The 24,590-nt window shown below is 42.7% G+C and overlaps 1 protein-coding gene across 3 annotated transcripts in view; it reads right to left on the bottom strand.

Moving 5' to 3' along the window:
* Positions 1 to 24,590, bottom strand: part of HTR1F (5-hydroxytryptamine receptor 1F) — a 107,220-nt gene that overhangs the window by 54,378 nt on the left and 28,252 nt on the right. Inside the window, exon 1 of one of the 3 annotated variants that reach the window (XM_083737129.1) lies at positions 21,453 to 21,471. The exons of 1 other annotated variant lie outside the window; for it this stretch is intronic. The gene's annotated coding sequence lies outside the window, so the exon portion shown is untranslated. Of the gene's footprint in view, positions 1 to 17,908; positions 17,928 to 21,452; positions 21,472 to 24,590 lie in introns of those variants that run through there. One more of the 3 variants, XM_083737130.1, reaches the window with a different exon arrangement.

Genomic DNA, 24,590 nt, shown 5'->3' with positions numbered 1-24,590 from the left:
TCCAGCCACTCTGGGTGGTTTACAGCACATTAAAAATTGTAAAACATTAGACATAAAAAATTTCCCTAAGCAGGGCTGCCTTCAGATGTCTTCTAAAAGTCAGATAGTTGTTTATTTCCTTGACATCTGATGGGAGGGCATTCCACAGGGTGGGCACCACTACCGAGAAGGCCCTCTGCCTGGTTCCCTGTAACCTCACTTCTCACAGTGAGGGAACCGCCAGAAGGTCCTCGGCGCTGGACCTCAGTGTCCGGGCTGAATGATGGGGGTGGAGATGCTCCTTCAGAAATACTGGCCTGAGGCTGTTTAGGGCTTTAAAGGTCAGCACCAACACTTTGAATTGAGCTCTGAAACGTACTGGGAGCCAATGTAGGTTTTTCAGGACCGGTGCTATGTGGTTTTGGCGACCACTCCCAGTCACCAGTCTAGCTGCTGCCTTCTGGATTAGTTGTAAATAATGTGTGCTTGGAAAGGCCAAGTTATAAGACTAATGGATGCTGTTTGTGATGTGATTGTCATAGTGGAGCAATAGAGTGCTGGTGAGCTCTGTGGGGCTTGTGCCCCGATAAGTGTGCTGGGGATTACAGCCTTGGGTACAGCTAGCTCAAGACATTTTGGCACCTGAGGTGAACTACAAAATGCACCCCCCAACCTCCAGGGAAAAAAGGGGTAGGCGAAGATTTACATCAGGAACAAGGGGGAATAAAGAATTGCATCAGGAAAAGGGGTGTGAGTTAAGATCTACATTGGGTGGAATCAAATCAACCTTAGCCGACAGTTGAATGACAGGCCATTACGTGAGGGCCCTTCCACTCGGAATCATGCCAGGCAGGTCCAGATCCAAGGATACCCCAGGGGCAGACTGAACCATTTCCTCCCTCGGTGTGAGGGGACCAACAGCACCTCCTATCTGCCAAGAGGCTTCTGTGGAGGCAGCATTTTGAGGGGGGCTGCCAAGGAGGTGGCAGACCTGTGCCAATATCCCAGTCCTGCTGAGGGTGGGGGGGGACCAATTGATCAGGGCCCAGCGCCAGCTATTGCATCACCAGTTGTATCTTTGCACCACCATTTTGATCAGCTCAGATCATTGGTTAGTTCAATCTGGCTTAAATAAGACACATTGGCAATGTAGTTTTATGAGTGTGGATTATTTTTTACAGTCCATACAGTCTTTCAATTCCAGTTTTAAATTAAATTGACATATGCTGGCCAGGTGACTTCAGAAAATAGCAGACTGTACTTCTCCAACAGAATATTGCCTTGTTATTTATCTAAAAAGCAATTTGCTAGAGATAAAGTTAACATTAGATAATTTTTAAATGGAAATTTAAGATTTATTGGTTAAACTGTTTAAGTCTGGTTTACTTCCCCTAAAGTATTATGAGGACTGATAATTGCTACTGAATTTTTATTTAAAAAGGCATGTGAACATTTCTCAATATTTATAATTTAATAAGAGGGATTTGATGATGATATTCAACTGTGTGCCATTATTCTTGTAATAGTTAAGAAGTCAATAAAAATCTGTTAAAAAAGAGAGGCCTATTTTCTTTATTTCATTCTTTCCTCTGCTTTCATTATCTAGCTTTCAGTGTGCACTTATCTTTTTTCTGCAAGCTGCCTTATAAAAAAGATCAAAACAAATCATGTTTACCTACAATTATAATATACATTAATTGTGATTTTATTCATGCATTAAATACAAGTGCTTGCCTTCCATCCCCTTGTTTCTTCTTCCAGGCGGGACCTTTTATAGCTGGGGGGGGGTTGGGGGGACCCACTATCCCTTCTGAGCAATCTTTCAAGGGCCATATGCCAGTGATGGGCAGAAGTGGAGGGAACAAGCAATGGAAATCTTATATACGTACAGTGGGCTGGTTTCTACACATCTGTCTCTGTCCTTCAATCAGACAAGTGAGAGTCATTATCAGAGGGCACGTTGCAACCAGGCAAAAACATTCAAGGAAGGTGTGAAGCAGGGCCAGAGGGGGAGGTGGCCTGTGAGCGTTCCTGACCTGATCAGGCTGGGAGAAAGTAGGGGTTGGTCACTGAGGTAACAGGTAGTGTTGTTGTGATGCCTGGAGGAGGAAGCAGTAGCAAAAGTATTGGCAAGGAGAATTGCAGAATATAAGGTGGAACATGCACAATTATATAGTCATGGCATTCTGTTGCAGAATTAAGAGCCATGGAGGCCTGCCATACTCTGACTCTGAGGGTGAATCTGCTGTAGTTGCTCCCCAGCCTCACAGAAGTCAAAGGTGAGGGCCCTTTAACAATCTTGCAAGTTTCCCTAGGGAGGGAGAGCCTCTCGTAGTCTAGGTCTGAGGTAGCCGATGTGGCTAAGCTGCAATTTCCCTAACCGTATGCTGGCTGGGGCTGATGGGAGTTGGCTCCCCCTGCTTTAGGTCTTGTCTGCCTACATTAGGCTTCAATTAGTTCTGCCTGCAGAGATGTTCTTTTCATAGCTGTCTTGGGATAAGAAGTCGTCAGCCAGAAGGGCCCCCTTGGAGCTGTCTGAGGTCCTGAACTTGCCTGCTCTTCTAATGTCTCTCTGCCTCTACAGAACACTGCCTGCACTGAGGAATGTGAGCCTCAAGCTTCAACAGAGCTCAACAATAGCTATTGAGAGACCTGTCTCCAGGAGCTGGTCCAGTCCCCTTTAAAGCCACCTAAGCTGGTGGCCATTACCTTTTCATGCTTACTGTTTGAGCTTGCTCCTTTTTGATATTGTGCTCCCTCCACCCACTTGTCTTTTGTTCCACCCAGAACATTTTTTTGTATTACATTTTCTCTCTCAACTAGCACTTTTCAGTAGATCTGTGATTTGCTACTGCATGAACTACTGTGTAAATCTTTGATACATTGTGTATATCGTAGGAGCGGGGAGAGAGGACGCACAAATGACGGTTGCACCTATGAAGATTCACTATAAAATCGACATTCAAAGGTTTAGGAAGAATGCAGAATGGTTAAAAGAACCCTCTCCAAGCAAAGGGTTCTTTCTAAAATGTTGAATTATCTTTAAACCTTTAAGCGCTGATCTTAATAGGTGCGGCAGCCTGTAATATATCAAAGGTTTATCTAGTAAAGTCCTTTAAAAAGAAAGAAATTTAGCACCAGTGAAATCCAGACAGCAACAATCCTGCAGACAGTTTGATTCCCTCCCCTACATCTGAATGGCTTTTATTCAGTTGCATTTGTCTACTATAGACAACTTTATCATGCTTTATATATGGGATGGGGAGAGAGGATTGATAAATACTGACAACTGCCTTATACAGACCTGTGTATGTAGGCATTTTTTTGCTGAAGCAGGAAAGTGGTGGTGGTGGTAGATTGGTCTATAACAGTGATGGCGAACCTTTTGTGTCCAAACTGCAACCCAAAACCCACTTATTTATTGCAAAGTGCCATCACGGCAATTTAACCTGTATATCTCATTTTTTCTCTGTGTTTCACGTTTCTTCTGTATGACTGATGTTGTAATAAATAATCCTTCATAAAAGTTATTACATTACATTCTTCATTAAATTATATTTCCATTGATATATAATTTTATGGTATAACTCAGTGCTCACCACAGGGGGCGGGCGGGGGGCAATGAATACAGTTCAATTGGGAAAAAATAAATACAGTGATACCTCAGTTTTTGAACAACTTACTTTTTGAACTACTTGGAACCTGAACACTTCAAACCTGGAAATGGGTGTTCCGGTTTAGAACTTTTTTCGGAAGCCGAACATGCTCTGTTCCGAGTATAACTTCTGTTTTGAGTACCACACTTCCATTTTCCTAGTGAGGGAAGGTGGGCTGGGGTGGCAAGTGAGCAGGCAAGGGATTTCTCACAGCCCCCACCCCCAGCCTGTTCCTGCTTGCAGGCAAGTAGGAGTGGGATCAGGCTTCTCTGCTAGGCAGCGTTGCTGCTTGCATGGGAACAGGAGCTGGATTGGGGCTGCTTAGCTGGAGAGGTGCAGGCTCCATCACACTTTCTGTTGAGGGGTTTGCAGCTGCACTCCCCTCAAAGGAGAAATTTAAAGGAGTCCCACCTCCATATCAGATCCCCTGCAGCCCTATGAAGGCAGCCAGGCTGAATAGTTGCTGGGGTTGGGGGAGGTGGAGGTAGTCCAGAAGCTGCATCGGAGAGCCCCTGCACCACCTGAAGGCAGTCAGGCTCTCCTCAGCTGAGCAGCCCAATCCTGCTCCTCCTTGCGTGCAAGCAGGAGTGGAGGCGGGGATCTCTCAGCATGAAGCTTCCACTCCACTTCTGATAGATCCCCACCTCCACTCCTGCTTGCACACAAGCCCTTCTCTCCTCTCCCCCCCCCCCCAGTATGGAAGATACGGCCCTGCTGGGGCGATGGCACACGTGCCCACAGAAAGGGCTCTGAGTGCCTTCTCTGGCACGCGGGCCACAGGTTTGCCACAATTGGTCTATAAGGACAAATGAGGCACTGCCCCACCAATGTCAATCAGCCTTTAGCCAGCTCCCAATTACCCAGAATTCATTTTTGCCTTGCCTTCTAATGACTCTAGCTCCATCTATTGTTGCTCTCTCTGCCTTGTGCCCCACCACTTTCAATGTCTGACAGACACTGCTGATTAAAACTATAGGTTTTCCAGAGCCATAGTCAATGCATTAGGTGCCAGGGACCTAGTGAGTGATCTCATGTGTGCAACTAATAACGCATTGAATGGGTTTACTGGCCATTTATTTATTTAGGGGTGTAAATATTCGTCTTGTGGAACAATGAAAAAGAAAAGATTTTGGTTTGCTTGTGAAGACTCTGAAATATTTGCCTGAATCAATATTTTCATTCAGGCATTCTTCAGAGAATTCCAATCAGGTGTTGGCATTTGCTCAGAAACAGCCTCTTTTCCACTTATAACTGACAGAAGTATTGCTTACTTTAAATATCTGGAGGTAAATGAAGAGAATAAATCTTCAAAAGCTTATGCAGGTACAGACTGCCGATGGCTTCTCCATGAGGCCTTCAAGTTCCTTTCGCTCTGGTAATTATAATAGCAAACATGGAATGTCTGTTTATGAAAGATACATGGTCATTGTAACCATTCTTCATATAAACTACCATTATTCCTTCTCGCTCTTCACTTACCATGTCCCTGTAAATTATAACGCTACCGTATTGGGATGAGTTGTCTGAACATAACAAATGCATCTGTTGTAGCCATCTCAATGGCTGCCGACAGAACAATAACTCATACACAGGAATGAAAGGGAAGGTGTCTATTCATCTCAAAGTAATCTGGAAACAATTCTGATGTCCTTGAAGACGCTCAACAGGTCTCTCCCTTAACTTTTAATGCATGGGCCATAGCTCAGAGGGAGAGGAAGGAGCAGACTGGGAGGAGGCAGTATTGGAAGCAGAAGAGGTAGCAGGATTTAGTGGGCAGGAAGAGGCTGTGGCAGAGAGCAGTTCAGACACCAAGGCTAAAGTGGAGGCTGGAGAGGAGGGTGGCCAAGAGGCAGAGTTGAAACAAGCTGCTGAAGAATCCAGGGAGTCTCCCCCTCCTGCTGTGACCAGCTCCCCTCCCCCAGATCTCCTAGAACAGGGGTTGGCAAGGTTTATGTCACCTGAGCCAGTTCACTCCAGTGGATTGTGCATTGGCCGGATTGTGCGTGTGCGTGGCCGCAATTTCCGGCATCTGCATCTGTGCAGATTTCCGGCGTCTGTGCTGTGCAGACGTGATTTCTGGTGCTTTGGAAGAGAGTCCCCATGCTGCGCTGCGCCGGTTTAGCTCAGCGTGTGGAGACTTGCCGAGCAGGCGGCTCAGTTTGGGGGCGGCTTGTGGGCCGGTTAAATGACCCCAATGGGCTGCTTGTGGCCCGTGGGCCTTAGGTTGCCTACCCCTGTCGTAGTACATGCAGAAAAATGAAAAGAGCAGAGCAGAGATTGGTTGTGCACAGATGCATTTTGCAACTGCATGGGAAAGACCATGGAGAGGAGGAGCCTTAGAGATTGGTCGGAAGGCAGGGACCTTCAGTCTTCGCAAGTGGCTCATTGGGGCAAGACCTACTGGGAAGTGTTGCTGGGATCACTAGGCCTGCACTGACACCGGCTCTTTTATTGCTGACCTATGCTTGACTCTAGCTCCTGACTTGTCTTTACTCAGAAGAAGCTAGCATTGAGCTCAATGGGACTTATCACAGCTAAATATGTACAGGACTCCAATACTATACACAATAGGACTTACTTTTGAGTAGTTATATATCAGATTGCTCTGTACATCTGTCCTTTTGGGGGCATGTTATGATCACCGTTTTTAAAACCTACTTGAATAAATACAAACACTACAAGAGAGCTTGAATAAAACATTTGGCTGGTTTGCTTCAAATCATCATGTGCTTGATAGGATTGTGGGCTGGGGGAAAATCACATACAGGTCCTACTTGGCAATTGCAAAAAAGCTCCTGTTTCTATCCTTTGTCCTGATCCTCTGATTATTTTGTCAACTCTTGAGATCAGGACAATAAAATATGTCTTTATATTGCTGTCAGTGAGCTGCCATTATGGAGATTTTGTTTTTCTCCTGGCACACTGATTTGTGATTTGTTATTAAAAATGTGCAACAAAGGGCATGGCTTAATTGATATTGTTCAGTACCTTTTTGACAATTTATTTAGAGTCAGTTTCAGTTATAAGAAAAAAGAAATTCCATGGTACTGTATATCTCTACCAGACTGTTAGGATTATTCAGTTTCTTTAGGACATCTTTCCTTCCCATTCTTACAGTGCAATATTGTATGCACCTACTCAGAAGCAAGCCTCAGAAATAAGGCTTAGAGATGAATGGGTCTAGGAGAGCAGCCTAGCCCTATTTTATCTTTTATTCCATCATCCTAACCTCAGATCTCAAGAAACAAAGCATGTATTCAGGAATGCACAACAGTTTTAGTCTGCTTTTATACTGACACCTCTGGGTATAGGGCGGTATATAAATTCAATTAATAATAATAATAATAATAATAATAATAATAATAATAATAATACTGAGGTTATCATTTACAGGATTGCATTTTCTGTCCCCTGTAACTTTCCCTTTCACCACGCAGCTGTGTGAATTACGTTTCACTTGCAATCTGGAGTGGACAGCATCCCCATATTTTACTTTGAATATGTGTCCTCTCCATTAAAACAAATTGTTCTGGCAGTCGACTTACTAGTACATCTGTTAGATGCTTGTAAAATGTTTTTGCTATACAGATGGCACCAGTGTATGTTATTTAAGAAACCTTACATTGCATTCTCTATAAAATTGCTTCCAGTTCACTGGAAAATGTCATTAGCTTTGGACATATCTTCCCCCACACAGATGTCTTTACAGGATGTGTGTGTGTGTATGTGTATGTATAGATAGATAGTATCATATTTCTTTGAACCTCTAAACTGTCCTGGGTGTGAAGGGGGAGTTGAAATTCTTTTTTTAAAAAAAAACACTGATTTTTTACATAATTGGCTTGAGATCAGAAATTGTTTGTTAAGTCATGAATGGCTCAGAAACCAAACATTCGCATGTTACACCTTCCATACAGTTGACTGCAGGTGCGTATGTGAGAAGGGGAATGCCAGGGGAAGGTTACACATGTAGTTTGGCTCTCAAAGGTAAAAGGCTTCCATTCAATGAAGATACCAACAAATCAGCACTGGCACATTGCCAGAGTCAGAAAACTACTTGCCTATGAAAATATGACACTGGTTGAAAAGCTAGTATCACAGCGTCTGTACCCGCAATTTGAAAGGGAGTCTTCCAACTGCTTGCTGCCGTGACAGCGGCCCTGACATCAGAGAGGCACCTTCGACAGAAGGCAGTCTAGTCTGCAAGATGCAGCCAAGCTGTCTTTGAAATACTGCCAGGTTGATTCATTGCTTTTCACTAGTGACGGCTGGTGAAGTAGTTTGACTGCAGGTAGGAAGGAACCACCGACTGCGAAGGGGGAAGAGCCCCAATGAGTTTCAGTAGAAGTCAGGAGGTTTCTCACCTGAGCAAGGCCAGAGGGGACTGAGTGGCTGGGCAAACTGTGGCAAATGAAGTCTCCCCAATTGGGTACCCTGAAAATGTCTTGGACTGCAACTCCCATCAGCCGCAGTCAAGTGGGGCTGATGGGAATTGCAGTTTAAAATATCTGGAAAACACCCAGTTGGGGAAGGCTGGCCCATTGCATCACAATTGCCAGTTCACAATTGGGAAGACCTGAGTTCAAAATCCCTCTTCTGCCATGATCTGTGTGATCTTTGAGCCTAATTGGCCTTACAGGGTTGTTACATGGACAGAATGACAGCATGTGCATCACCCTGGAGGAAAAGTGAAATAAAAATGTAATGCGTATAGGAAGTACATAAACCAGTGGCTGTGACATCCACTTGCATGGTGCTTCCTGGGTACCTTCCCCCTCTGACTACAGTCTTACAATCTGACTTATTTACAGTTGCAGGAAGCGGTTCCTACCAGCAAACTACTGAGTCAGTTTATTTTGTTTTATTTTACTGATGAAAATTAGTTTAGATTATTTATTTGGTCCAGTTTATAACCCCCAACTTTTTTGCATTATCTGCCCCCAGGCCATGTCCTGAAGATTTAAAAAGGGGTCTCAACTTTTGAGTATTGCACCTTAGGTCATTTCTTGCATATTTGAGGGTGTGTGGTGCCTTTACACAACCTTCCCTGTGATGAACTAAGCAGCGTGCTATTTTTAAGCCTTCTCACGAAAGCAACCATTTTTCTGGCTGTTATTAGCCACTTATGCACGGAGAGTGGGAGGACGGGAACTTGGAGGACATGTTGCACTATTTTATTTTATTTTTACAGCCAACCACATCACTGAACATTCTGTCTTCCACCATCAACAAGCCATTCCACATTATTCTAATCTTTGTGCAGTTGCTTAGAAACCCCGAACCTTGAACTAAAAGCCAGGAAGGAGAGAGCTTCTTGAAAGTCACTTCATTTGAGAAAGGCACCTTCTTGCAGACAGAAACTGCATACCTGGTGAGAGACTCCCCTGCCCTGCATTTTCAGGCCGTCACATGATATTTGTAATGACCTTTGTTTAAAGGATAAATTCTATTTATTTATGCTTCATTTATTCATGCTATTATGGACATTAGATTAAATTTCCAACACATTACTCATTTGGGGGTGGGGGGAAGATGGCCATGGCTTCTTCCTTCTGGTAATGGCTTTACGTTAATTATATTGACTGACATGGCTGACACAAATTTATGGGAACACTAAAAATGCAATGGTGTTTTAATTCTCGCTCTAATTTTAGCAGACAGGAATAAAGCACTCAGAGCTCTGTTGCCTCCAGGATGAGTCATCTGGCCCCCATGTTCATAGCTGACTTTCCACGTGCAGATCGCCATGGTTCCCGGCGCACCACAAAAGTTTACCATGTGCACCAATTCCCATTTGCAATCAGAATAACAAAAAGGGTTTCTCTTTAAAACAAATCCCCCAATGAATCGTGGGAAGCAACCCTTTCACAAGAGAAGTTATTATTGTTGTTATTACACTTTTAGAATGTTCAGAGCACTTTGCACATATTATCTCACTAAGTGCTACAATCACCCTCTAAAGTAGATCAGTATTCTGGTCCTCCTATCACAAAGGAGGGTTTTAAAGCTCATGTGCTATGCCACTCTCAAAATGCCAATGCAGAACATGTGCCAAAAAATCCAGTTGTAACGTTTAATGATACTACATATTATCTAAGACAGGGATGGGCAACCTGTGGCCTTGCAGATGTTTTGGAGTCTTGACAGATGTTTAGCAACAGGGAGCATGGTTAGTGGTCACACATAATGGCAGCTGCAGTTCAGTCATATCTGTAGAGCCACAGGTTCCCCATCCTTGTTCTTAGGCCAGCCTCCTAAGTGTTGCTATTCAAAGTAGTTGCACCAAATAATCTAAGAGGTGCAGGTCCAGGGTCCCTTGAGATTTCGCAGGGGATACTGGCCCACACATCTTCATGGAACATAGTGCCATGTGACATTTTGCAGTGTCCTCTGTGGCACTGCAAGCAACCCTCCTAGCTGAGCACCTGTCTGATTTTGTGTTGCTTCACAGGTATGTTGCCTGAAAACTTTGCCACCCAAACTATCACTTGGGCTGTTTCTGCAGCTGGGCCATCCCCAATGTTATCCAGATGGAAACCTGTGCAAGAAAAAGAATTTCAGTGTAATCATAGCAGTATGAAATTTAGTTATATGCTGCATTACTGAAACTGTTTTTCTTAATACAGTGGTACCTCGGGTTACATATGCTTCAGGTTACATACGCTTCAGGTTACAGACTCTGCTAACCCAGAAATAGTGCTTCAGGTTAAGAACTTTGCTTCAGGGCGTGGCAGAAGCAGGAGGCCCCATTAGCTAAAGTGGTGCTTCAGGTTAAGAACAGTTTCAGGTTAAGTGCGGACCTCCGGAACGAATTAAGTACTTTACCCGAGGTACCACTGTAGTTCTTTTGTGGGGGTGAAAATCTGGACACAAACCACTGAAACCAGAAGGACATAGGTCATTTATCCAGATGTACAATGCCTAGTTTCTGCACTGATGATTCTCTGGGCTTGGCTTCAACAAAAAAAGGCCTCATATAGCCCTGGGTCTTGTATTCATCAAAAAGTTACAGAAATGTTTAGTACTTTTACATCTCTTTTCTTCTAAATTTGTCCCAAAGCAAGTATCTAAAGTCATTGTTCATATAGAAAAGTCTATGGCTGTGTACACACTCCTGTTTAATCTGTATTCAGTGCACTCCCATGACTAGTTTGGGAAGTGGTGTGCACACAACATTTGCCACAATTCGTATCTTTCTGGTATGTATCCTGTCATTTCTTATAAAATACTGTGCTTTGATGTGGTTTCTCCCAAGCCAGGCTTCACCCAAATCAAGAAAAAGAATGACCCATCTGTGTTTTATGTTGGTACTGTGTACACAGTATTTGCTTACAAGGTTCCTGGGTTTGTTTTCAGATACTTGAGTTTTCCCATATCTCCAACCAAGAAATTGTCAAGGGCATAATCACAAAATGTCTGGACGGGTGGGGCAAGCCTAGTCACAAAAGACTGCTGTGGGAGCCTGCTGGTCACAAAGAACAAATAATTTATCAAAGAAACTTCTCCCAAAGCACACAAAAGCCAGGCTAAGCTGACACATCAAATAACAGAGAACGTGCTCAGGCAAAAATACCCAGGCAAACACCCAAAAGCCAATTCTTTCCGCACAAAACAGGCAATACTCTCAAGCCAACTGCCCCTAAAACAAGCAGCATCACAATGCCAACCCTCCCAAATTGGCAACACCCCCCCCATTTTTGCTCTCTTTTGTATTTCATGAACACCTGCCCTAGATTTCCTGTATCTGGGGGGAACCATAGCTTGCTTATGGGCCAGGAAAATTGGGAAAGCTCTTGGAATTTCAGAGAAGTAGTCCTAGGGACTTTGATACAGTGGGACACACAAGTCCACTATTCTCTTACGTTGTGATGGGATGGGATCTTTACAACAAAAGGCCAACATCTTCTGAGGCCCTCCTTCATGTGCCTCCTCCTCGAGATATCCGGAGGGTGGCAACACGAGAACAGGCCTTCTCTGCAGTGGCTCCCCGTCTGTGGAATGCTCTTCCTAGAGAAGTTCACCTGATGCCTTCATTATACACCTTTAGGCACCAGGCAAAAGCGTTCCTTTTTAACCAATCCTTTGGTAGATCTAATTTACATCTTATGCTTTTTTAAAATGTGGGTTTTTTGGGGGGGGGTTGGGTTGTTGTTTTTATTTTTATTATGTATTTTGTGGTCGTATATCTTGATTTTATTCTGTGAACTGCCCAGGGACCCCCAGGGTATAGAGTGGTATACAAATTTAATAAATAATAAAAATAAAATAATAATGTGGATGGTAGATAAACCAGTGCTTTTTTTTCTGCAGGGATGCAGGGGTACGCATACCCCTAAACATTTTGTGAATCTTTGTACTTTTGTCCATTTACTGTATTTATTTCCCCCGATTTGAACTATAAAATTGTGGTTTTCTTGAGTCAAAATGAGAGTACCCCTAAACATTTTTTTAATAGAAAAAAAGCCCTGAGATAAACAATATGTTAATTACTGGTGACCTGAAAAGGTTGCAGGATGCATACTTACATCCCTACATACTATGAGAACTGCTGTTGACAAAACCTTGGCTTAAGGGTGAGATCTGATAAATTATCAACCATCAGAATAAGATGAAATTAGAAATATAACTGAGTCCTCCTGAATCTAATGTGAAATACCCAACACAGAAGAGGAAAGATGGAGCCAGGAGGCAAAGAGATATCCATTAAGGAAAGATGAAACGGGAGGGGGGACCTAATAGAGGCTGGAGGGAAGATTAGTCACAGAGCTGTTGGTAGGTTGGGGAATTGAAGAAGAAAGCTGTAAACTTAGATATGACAACATCTTTAATGTGGCCTTGGGCAAATGCCTTGGATTTTGTTCCTTCATTCCTCATCTGAGGTAATGAAATTAATTTTACCTCTCAGGACTGCAATTTGCAATTAATTAATCTTTATAAAGGCACTTTGAAGAAAGCCCCCAAAGCATGGAAGAGTTTAACCAACCCATCCTTGGAATGGCTACTGCACCCCAAAATGCTTTTGATGTTTTAAAACAAAGCAGGCTGGAGAGAAAATTATTTTAAAACTTTGCTATTACAATTAGCGGGTTTGAATAGGTCCGCATCGAATGTTTGCCCATCTCGATCTTCAGGACAAAAGTTGCCTATTCAGGTGGGATGTAATATTGATTTGAAAACTTACGGAGTAATCCCATGCATGTTTAGTCCGTTTGTGGTCAATGGCACTTACTTCCAGGAAAGTGTACCTACTTTAATCAGTGAGAAATCATACAAATTGTTATTTTTCAGCCCCATCTGGTTTGCTGCTATTTGATTCTTCTGTAGGGTTAAGTATATATAGCCAACTGTTCTAATCAATGTTCAAAATTGGCTCTTTTAAGTAAAAATCATAACGCTGGAAGCTCTGATCACAGATGTGTTGTTTGGCCCTGAGAGATAAACCTTTCACTCTCACCATCAGAAACTAGCAGGGCTTCAGAAGTGTGGTTCTGCCACTGAGCAACCCACGGGCAGCATTCAGATCGCCATGTAAAGCTCAGTAACACAGAATTAAATGTAATGGTTTGCTAATTTAACCTTTTAGATTTACCACACCACATCCTGGACATTTTCTAAAACACTTCAAATAGTACAAAACACATTTCTACGTTCATAAAAGCCATAACCTAATAAGTGCAGACTTTCTATGACCCCTGTATTTTATTTTTGCTGCGTAACATTCCATCTTTATTCACAGAATACAAAGGTCTTTGCTTTAAAAACAAAAACATAGAAACCTTCACCATGGGCAATGCCAGTATTTATGCACTTTAGTCACATAAAAGGTTCCACTTGAAATTATTTCACATTAAAGCACCTTCCCTGCAGAGACTCACCCTACTTTTGTGATGCAGCACTTTGAAACAAATTGTTTAACTCTTGCAAAGGACTCCCACTTTCAAAAAGATATTACTGCTGTGTCCCAAAGTGATTCCTCTGTGAAAGTGTTATCATTAAAAAACAGCAACAAATGCTCATGACTAACTATAGGGAGGAAAGCAGCTTCTTTAAGCCAGCTCTCTCCCCTGCCCCCACTCTACCCACAGTAGTGGCTAATAGGGTTGGCTAAGTATTGCAGTGTTAATTGCATGAATTTTAGAGATTTTTCTAAATGCAAATTCCAGATGGGATTTTAGGAAGTCTGTGGCTAGTTTGCATGGTTGGAAAAAAGACAATTTGGCTGGATTGTTATGTACCTCCATAGTTGATGAACCTGCAGTGTATGGCATGGGCTGATTAGGGACTCAATAAACCTTTTTCCTCCCTGGCAGCTTTCTCCTGTAAAAATCAGGGGTGAGCACTGTCATTCACCTGGCAGGCAATGATACCTGGCTGTTGGACTGTATTCAGCTTGATGGGTGACAATGTCACAGAGCCCTGCTGTAAAAAAACAAAACAAAACAAAACAAAACAAAACAAAACAAAACAAAACCAGAGCCCAGACTCAAAGAAGGCTGTTCAATGTAGCAGTGCACTTTTTAGATAATGTTGACTACATTATCATTCTGGAGCATCTCAGGAAAGTGGGAAAGTGTCCTTAACTGGTTCCATTCCTACCTCCAGGACGGTTTCCAGAAAGTAGTTATGGGAGGCTACTGTTTAGCACCATGGGAGTTGGCCTGTGTTGCCCCAAAGGTTTCCGTCTTGTACCCTATGCTGTACAAGCCACAGGGAGTCGTCATCAGGAGTTGTGGAGTAAAGTGCCATCAACTTGCAGATGAGACCCATCTGAATCGGAAGAGACAGTTGAAGTATTAGACCAGTGCTTGGAGGCAGCAATGAGCTGGATGTAGCCAATAAACTGAAGCTGAATCCTGAAAAGTCATAGGTGTCATGTGTCCCCAGTTTTTATGTCTGGGAGCTGGGGAGCTGGTCTGTTCTGGATGGGGTGGCACTTCCTTAGAAGTCTGCAGCTTGTGTGTGCACACATTCCTGGATTCAGCTATGTCACTGAAGGCTCAGGTACCTTGGTGGCAAAAGGTGAAATTTTCAAGACGGTTTGCCAGCGATGGTCTCTTTTGGACTTGGCTACACTAGTAACTTCCAGATTGGATTATTGCAATATACTCTAGGTGGGGCTGTCTTCGAAGATGACTTGGAAACTTCCAGTTGGTCAAAATGCAGTGGCTAGATTACTGGCTGGGGTTTCATTTAGATCTCATAAAACTTGTGTTTTATAGCAGTTGCACTGGTTGTCAATTCATTTCTGACCCTAATTCAAGGTGCTCAGATTAGTGTTTAAAGCAGAAAACAACTCAGATCCCAAATCCTTGAAAGACTGTCTCTTACTCTACAGGCCCCTCTGGTGTTAAGATTGACAGAGGTGTCCCTCTCGGTTGTTCCACCACCCTCAGAAGCTTGGGGTGGTAGCGGCCAAGGAGAGGGCCTTCTCTGTAGCATCTCCTCAGTTCTGTCTGGCATCTTCCTTACACAGCTTTCAGCCACCTCCTTACTCTGTTTTTTACACTTGATATGTATGTTTTTAGGACCCAGCCTATTTTTGTTATTGTGAGTTATTTTAAACTCTTTTTAATGTTGCATCTTAATTATTGTAAGCTGTAAGGGAGAATGGCAGGCAATAAATTAAACTACTATTACTACTAATAATGGTAATAATATTGTCTTGTATTTTTAAAAATAATATTCTAGGCAGAAAGAAAAAAGTAGTTCTTGGAAAGCTGTGTGCCCCTTCTCCGTCTCCAGAGTGCATATATCGCCTATTTATTTAAAGGTCACAAATACAAAAGAAATACAGCTATCATGCAAATGTTTTGAGACCAGAAGTACATTGGGAACTCTATGGAACTGTCATGGGCACAACACATCACTTTTTTTTACAGAAGTAAAACTGATGATGCTCAGGACTCCCCTTCCCCACAAAAGACAAAACACTTACATCCTTTATCGCTACGGCTAGTGGTTGTGTGTGAGAGTGCTGTGATGCCCAAAGGTGGACTTCAGTCATACAAGAAGGCTATCTCCCCTGAAGCAGAGCTCCATGGTCTTTTCTTCCCAATACACTTCATGGGGATAACATGACATGGTCCAGAAAGCCCTGCAAATTATTGGTGGTTGCAAAGAAATGACTTATTTTGAATGTATTCTCATAGCAATCTATTGTTCCACCACCCTTACCCTAGGTTTATTCTTGTGAAAAATAAGGGGGAAAAGGAGGACAAGTTGGGCACTTTCCACACAGCAGAATTTCTGCAGTTATAATTTAAGAGAACACCACAAAATCTCCCTTGACTCCCTGTGGTTTGTATGACTTCATTGAAGGCAAACTGCATTGGAGACCTTAGGGCATAAAGGATTGCTATGATGCCTCAGCTTTTCTGTGAAAAGCAATAGAGGTCCAGACATTACCAGCATTATTATTAAGCATTATTAAATAAAAGTGTTATATCTATAAAAACCAAGGCCGATGCTCCTGAAAAGATACATTGAATGGTTGGATTTTTGCTGCTTGAATTTTGTTCTTTTGATTGACCTAACTACACCCAGAGACATATTATTTTTTAAAAATGTTTTGGGTGCTTTATTCTTCCCATTAAGCTATTATGCACTAACCCCATCCCATTTACTAAGGCCGCGTTTCAACTCTGATGTAAGGTACTTCGGTCAATTGAAATCAGTGGGGTAGGCCCAATTTAATTCTGTGTTGATTTTGGTCTAAGTGTCCAAAGTTTACCAGACAGACCTTGTTCTCAACAATGACATAAAGTATTCATAGGCCAATGCCAATAAGCAAACTATTTTTCAAAAAAGCTGTGGCGACAGGATGCATACTCATAAATTCAAGAAGTAGATCACACAACTCTCTCTAATTCTATGCACATTGTCAATATGTTTACTTGGAATTATGGTATGTTCATTACAATCAATGGTACTTCTTTCCAAGGATCTGATCTGCCATTATGGCTCCCTATTTGTTTTGAGATCAATTTTAAGTGGTGGCCTTAATTCCAGGTATCTAAGGGAACATCTTTCTCAACATAAACCTGCCCGTCAGTCAAGATCTCATTCAGAGGCCTTTTCTGGTCCCTATCATTGTAAGGTACATTGGTGGGATGGAGGAACTTTTCAGTGTGACTTACAATTTATGAAGCTCCATTTGTAGGCATGTTTGCCTGGCGCCTCCTCAACCTCTTCACCTCCAGAAAAAGCCTGTCCCATTGGGTCTTTTAATTACTTCCTAACATGCTTGTCCTCTTTTACCTGACTGATCTGTTATTTTTGACTTCATGATTTTTAGCTGCAGTCAGTGTGGCTTTTAAAACTTGCTATTTTATAATTAACACTTGCCAGTTTTATTTTCTTTTAAATAGTTTTAGCGAAAGCCCCTTTTGCAAAAGGCAGGGCAAAAATGCCTGAGGTAAAGAACTAAAGGTTGACATCTACATATCTTAAAATTTTATACCAGGATGTATGTGAGCTATGATGTAGATTTAGAAGCTAAATTTTTAAGCCAAAACTTGCATGTCGCAAGAACAGATGTAAAACCTCCAGCAGGTACTATACAATCTGGTAAATAGCAGTACCTTTTTCCTATTGGGAACTGCACCCACATTCTGCTGTGGTGATTTAATGTGGATCTCTCAATATTAAAGGCTGATTCATAAATTACAATAATACATTGGAGTCATAGTCCCATAGTTTCTTTTCACACTGCTCTGGTAAATCTGTGGTTGCTAGCTAGAACCATATGAATGGGGTTACAGATAGGTAGCCGTGTTGGTCTGCCATAGTCAAAACAAAAAAATTCCTTCCAGTAGCACCTTAAAGACCAACTAAGTCAGTTCTTGGTATGAGCTTTCGTGTGCATGCGTATCTGAAGAAGTGTGCATGCACACGAAAGCTCATACCAAGAACTGACTTAGTTGGTCTTTAAGGTGCATATGAATGGGGCTGAGCAATACTCCTTTGGACAGCAAAACCCTCCCTGAATCCAGATGTTACTGGAGTAGCTGAAAATATAAGCCCCACATCATTGTAGTGTGATATAAATCTGCATTCTATGGTCTTTGGATCATGATTATGACAGCACTTCTATAAGGGTGTAACATATGACATGTAACCTTACAACAGAAGCAGTAGCTTGCATGTTAATTCTATATGTTCATAAGCAACACTATGAGTTTAATGGAATTTTGCCAGCACACTCTAAAGCTTTGGTCAATGGAATGTTTTTTGCTATGCCTACACCCCACCCTTTGGAAGATGCCATTGCATACCTTTTGCTAATCTAAAGAAAAATGTCCACACTAGTGACATTTCCCCCTCTTGGTCTGGCTCCGCAGAAAGAGAGAAAACACAAAACTGTAAACTCAAGTGCTGACTAATACGTGGAATTTGGAGATGCGTGTGAAATTAAGTTAATAAATTCTGTTCAGCTCTCAGTAGACAAGTGATTACGCCTAAACAAATCAGTTGCCTTGTTAACAGCCACAGCATTAATGCATCGGAAATATTGTGCGTTGATTAGACTTGCACGAAATCTGTTAGAAGACAAGCCAAAGCCACGTGCAACCTCAAGAATCTTTTGATACATGCACCACCTGAAGTCCTAAATATGACATTGTAGCGGCAGACACAGTCAACTACATACATTGGCCATCTGCACAGGGGTTGCAGTTTGCCTTGCATGAATGCTATGAATGAAACAAAAACATGGACACGCTACCTACATCCAAGGAGATTGTTTCAATTATTGAAAATAAGGTTGTACAAGGCACAAACAATCTTAAACCAAGGACTCTACCAGTCAGACTCAAGTAGTAGACTCTCTGTGCTACTGTGGGGTTCAGCCATCTCTTGCCTGGGTTTCAGTACCACCGTTGCAGGGTGGTATTGCAGCAGGTGACTGGAGGGGCCAGCAGGGTTCCATTTAGTCCTATAAATCTCCTGGCATAGGCCTAGTTCTTCAGCCTGAGAAAGTGCTTGTCCACACAAATCTGTTTGCCTGACTAACGGCCCAGTATACCTGAAGGAGCATCTCCACCCCCATCGTTCTGCTCGGACACTGAGGTCCAGTGCTGAGGACCTTCTGGCAGTTCCCTCATTGTGAGAAGTGAGATTACAGGGAACCAGGCAGAGGGGCTTCTTGGCAGTGGCACCAGCTCTGTGGAACGCCCTCTCATCAGATGTCAAGAAAATAAACAACTAACTGACTTTTAGAAGACACCTGAAGGCAGCTCTGTTTAGGGAAGTTTTTTATGTTTGATGTTTATTGTTTTTAATATTCTGTTGGGAGCTGACCAGAGTTTTCCTCAGATGGTGAGCCAGCCTCAGACAGCTGGCTTTGGGTGACATGAAAAGGTGGTCCAAGCTATTTATTTATTGCATTTTTGCTGCCAGGGAAGGGAAGAGGCACTTTTGGGTTTTGTTTGCTTAATTTGTGAGGTAGATTCTCTTGGGAGGGAGGAGCATCACTCACCACAAAATATTGGACTGGCACTATCTAAACCAATAGTCTGGAAAGGATGGGTCATACGGATGGGAGAGACTAATAGACATGGCAGACCTAAGAAGCTGTTTCTGGATACAACGAGAACCCTAATGCTGTGTAATGCAACTGGTGTTTCCTTCAAGGTCAGCAGGGCATGTAGCCAGAGAGGAAAATGTTTCATCAACCTAAGAACTACTTCTACAGCCAGTCTGCCATGATGGTACCTGGGCTAAGACCTATCAGTCTCTACTGCATGCTTCTGTAAGTAGATTGTAAATACCAGGTGGAGGTTAAAAGGAAATATTTTCAAAGGAAACTCCTGCTGCACTCCAAGGAATCTGAAATGGCTCTCCTCTGGTGAAAATATCTACTCTGATGCTTAAAGATGATTTAGCTCCTAAGGCTGTCAGTCTGGCACTTTCATTTACTGCTTAAATGTACACACTTTCCCCAAATATTAAGCTACCGATTCAGTACTCTGTTGAGAAACTGACATAAAGCAGACCCTTTAAAATGCTGTTTACTGTGTGTACTAATCTGAAGGCTGTTTCTCGGAAATGCATTAAAAACCTCATAAACTATTTGAGAGATATGAGAGGTATAAAGCAAAAACAAGGAGGCACTGGCAGAGAATTGAAAGTCAAGGACCCTCTTTGTGATGCATGTGGTGGAATGGAGGCAGCGTATGCTTAGTGGGAGTTTGTTTCTGCATTTCAGTCCCTGTAAGGTGCTGCACATGTGCTATTTGCTTCTTGAACTAGCACAAAATGAGAATCTGCATTATACTGATGTGAATGCAGGAATCACAAAGACAAAATTCCCTACATGGATATCACAGAATCATAGAATTGTCAAGTTGGAAGGGACACCCGAGGGTGATCTTGTCCAACCCCCTGCAATGCAGGACTCTCAACTAAAGCATCCAACCTCTGCTTAGAAACCTCCAAGCAAGGAGAGTCCATTACCTCCCAAGGGAGTCTGTTCCACTGCCAAACAGCTCTTCCTGTCAGAAAGTTCTTGATGTTTAGTTGGAATTGCCTTTCTAGTAACCTGACTCAAATAAGCTTTACTCAGAGTAGACCCATTGAAACTAATGGACCTAACTTATCTATGTACCTTAACTTTAATGGGTCTACTTTGAGTATGATAAAGGTTGAAATGCCACCAAGAGAGACTTAGGGTAGGGAAGAAACTGGATTGAGTTCTTATTTAAAGGCAACCTACTGAACCTGCACTTTCTAAAGTGCACCACCAGCCTTCTGAGTAATACCCCTCCCCACCTTCTCACTATATAGAAGGGTCTGGAAACTTCTGTTTCAGTGTATCTGAAGAGGTGTGCATGCACACGAAAGCTCATACCAAGAACTGACTTAGTTGGTCTTTAAGGTGCTACTGGAAGGAATTTTTTTTTGTTTTTTCTAAAAAGAGCGTGTGAACCAAAACACTACTGCTGTCCAAAATTCAATTTCTCAATTTTTCAGTTCTCCAGCCAAGTAATGTCTCTAAAAATGAATTTATTAGTGTAAAGTGCATATATGCATAGATTAGTGAGAATAGTGCTGTATATTAGAGGGAAATGCTTTGCAAAAACGTATATATATTAGAAAAAACTGCATACAACAATGTAACGAATTAGGAGAATTTCATACTAAAATGCCAATGAATTTTCATGAGAACTTAAAAAAAAATTGCAAACTCTTATGGAAACTTGGGAACTGAAAAACTGAGAGAAACCAAAATGGTCATGCTTAGCCATCCCTAGTTCTGAGCAAGTGTATAGAATTGTGCTACAACTCCCTCTTTCATCTTCATGCTTTACCATTGAAACCATTTATTTTTAACAGCTGCCTTTTGCCTCTCCCTTTTCTTCCCCGCACTACTGAGCTTCTTTCCTCCTTCACAAGTTCAGCCGGTGGGCTTCCTGTATTGTCAGGTCTCTTTCTGCAACTCAACAGTAATGGGCTTGAGCGGAAGCTCCTCTTTTGCAGAGTCTGTTGCCTAGCAATCTGCTTTGCAGGGCCTGATAGATACAACAAAGTCTTTACAAAAGAAAAAGGAACAAGGATTTTTTTTTTAAAAAAAGAAAAAGAACGATTGTTGTAATCAAAACATAGAGCTCTTTGGAAGACTTTGCATCGCACCTTCTTATGCTCGACTGCCACGTCTGTGCTGATGAGTTTCCTTATACAACGGTCTTTGTTGCCCCTCTCAGAGTTTCATAATTCGCAGATTGTGCTAAGTGTTAGTAGCTATATAGTTCATTTTAATCTCTCGTTCAATGGAAGACTGTGAACAAATAATGGCTGAGAGTTACGATGGCGATACATTACCTCCAAGATCAGAGGCAGTATGCTGGGAACACAAGCGAGAGATTGTTGTTGTGCTTGTGGAGAGCCAGTGTGGGGTAGTGGTTAAGAGCGGTAGACTCGTAATCTAGGGAACCGGGCTCACGTCTCCGCTCCTCCACATGCAGCTGCTGGGTGACCTTGGGCTAGTCACACTTCTCTGAAGTCTCTCAGCCCCACTCACCTCACAGAGTGTTTGTTGGGGGGGGGGAGGGAAACGAGAATATTAGCCGCTTGGAGACTCCTTCGGGTCTCCAAAAGCAGGATATCAAATCCAAACTCTTCTTCTTGTTGTTTGCTGCTTATGGGCTTCCCATAGGCACCGGTTGGACATGGTGGGAAGAGAATGCTAGACTAGATTGGCCTCTACATATATAGACTAGATAGGCCTCTATATATTCTCTACAGAGAATATGCACAATATATACACAGCATGCACACATAGTGTTGTAGGAGAATGTGTAGCATCAATTGAATTGCATGCTCCACAGGTGCCAGCTTGCAAGGGCAATTGTGGGGGCCAACGTCACACACATGACATCATGTCTGCCATCCCAATATCACGTATGTGACGTCAGGATGTTGGGAACAGCAGGAGGAAGTGACAAACATGGCAGCCATGCAGTGGTGGAGCTTCATGCTCCGGCACCGGGGGGCAGAGGGCAGGCGGGGCACACCAGCGCAGAGTGCCTAGCACGGGCGGAGGGCAGCCATGATGGCACCCTGCCGGGATTGCGCTGCCGGAGCCGGTGCGCTCCCCCTGTACTCCTCTTCCTCCCCCAGTGCAGCCATGCAGCTTCAGTGGCCGGTGGTTCCTCCTTCACGTCCTCCTGGCACCACCGTCGGTGGGAGGCTGCTTTGCTTGGCTTTGCGCTTTGCCTCGGTGCTTTTGGGACATGGAGGGGGTAGCCCCAACTCCAAAAATATTTGGGGGCCCCAAAAGGGCTCATCCTCGGGAGCTGGCACCCGAGGCATGTACATTGATCATTAACATTAGGCTACACATATTAAGTGAATAATGTGAGGGTGATCCATAATGAGGTCATTGCACGGGGTTGAAGTAGATGACTGTTGGTTCACTTCCAAATCTAAGATTCTATGATTCTATGAGATGATAATGCTTAACATCCATTGTTTTCCAATGCCAGGAATGATGACTATTCAGGATGGCTATAGGCTACATACAGGACCAGAGGTAGGTGTCTTTTTAACAACATCTGAACAAAAGCTTCTTCCAGTTCCTGGAGCTTAACCCGTTATAATCTACAATGGTGGGCCCAGCTTCTCATGACCTGTTTTAATAAGCCAAGACAGGCAAAGCTCAAGGGGGCAGGTTCCTTGCATTTTTCAAGATCCTTTCAGCAACTTCAGGAGAAAACTTGAAATTGATTCAGTCTACTCAGGGCTGGCCCAAGGCATTTTGCTGTCAAGGACAAGATGGTGCACCTTCCTGTTACCTGTACTGTAGCGTGTTAGATGGACAGTTGAGTCATACTTCAACTTTGGTGATGAGACATCGTCTACCACACCTGAGGCTAGCTTTGGCAATGCAGGGCCAGCTGCCTGGAATGCATAACTTTGTATTCCAACATCCCATTACAGCTCTGTTCCCCAGCATTGGTTGCTGAAGGTGGCTTTCTGCCTATTGTTAGGGCCAGCTTCGAATCTAGCAGAATGTTGTATGTATGTATGTATGTATGTATGTATGTGTTTGTGTTTAGTATATCTAGTAGTACATACTGCTGCATTCCACCCCAGTCCCCAAGTGGTGTGAGCAGCGCTTTTTTTTCTAAAAAATTGTTTAGAGGTACTCTTGACTCAAGGAAATCACCATTTGATAGTTCAAATTGGGAAAAATAAATACAGTAAATACAATGAAACTGACCAATCACCGTGCTAGATTCCAGCTCCTACTTAACACATTAAACACTAGCTTCCGTTTGAGACTCAGGAAACACTGTGACAGGAAATGAGGCCACCATTGGGGGTAGCAATGGAACTGACGATACACCGTGCTAGAGAAGAAACTAAATTTTTAATAATTTTTTTTAGTTTTTTCTCCCGTTAGATTCACAAAATGTTTAGGGGTATGCGTCCCCCTGCGTCCCTCCAGAAAAAAGCACTGGGTTTGAGACTCCAGGGGTTCCTCAGAATGAGGGACAGCAGAGACTGTGGTGTCTTTATGATATATGGTTTATTTACACTTATATGGTTTATTTACACTGAGCCTATGATGGAGGGGATCCATAGCATGAACCCTCCCAATAAGGTATTGTTTCTCTCATAGCCTTGTATTCCACCATAAACCAAGCATGTCTTTCCCTCACAGGCTTCAGTCTGCACCCTCCTGTTTCTAGTTTTCACACAGCTCAACTCTACTTGAGGGCTCCTTCTAACCACCAGACAGTTGAGCCGTTTGTTCTCCGGCACAGAGTCACTTCCTTTGTTACCTTAGCAACCTATACTTATGCCATTACTTCACCAAGAAGCTGGCCTGGCCATTCCAGCAATTGAATCTTTGCTGGATCCAGAAATTAGAAGGAATTAGAAGGTTAGGCATACAGCTTGACCTCCCCCACCCCCCCACAACTCACAACAATATATAGTTTTAATTCTATAAGTGTTTAACTGCTTTTAAATGATTGCTAAGGTTCTATGCTTTTAGCTGTTCTTATTTTTATTTTGAGTCTCTATCAAGGAAAAAGGTAGGGTATAAATAAATATAATAGTAATAGTAGTAATACAACAAGTAGCATCTTTCAATATCTTTAGTAGATGTACAGGAATAGCAAAGCAGATTATCTCACATACAAATGCTTTCACCGATGCAGATTTTAGTTGGGTATCTTAGACTGCCACGGAGTCTTCCTGGAAGATCATTTAAGAAAATGTCACACAGTTAAATGTGGGATAATTGCAAAGGGAAAGGTTATACTAATAAATATAGATTTATATTTCAATGGTGTTAAAAAAAATTCTAATGATGATTACCCTCCGCTTAGGAATTCCACATTTTACTCACAAGAAGGTAGGTAGCTTAAAAGATAATAATGAAATAATATGCAGTTGAAAATGATGACAATAGGACCCATGGAGGGGGTGGTGGGAAGTCTGGAGATTCAT

The sequence above is a fragment of the Podarcis gaigeae genome, assembly GCF_964106915.1.
Source record: "Podarcis gaigeae genome assembly, chromosome: 4".
Lineage (NCBI taxonomy): Eukaryota > Metazoa > Chordata > Lepidosauria > Squamata > Lacertidae > Podarcis > Podarcis gaigeae.
This window is presented reverse-complemented; position numbering and strand designations above follow the sequence as displayed.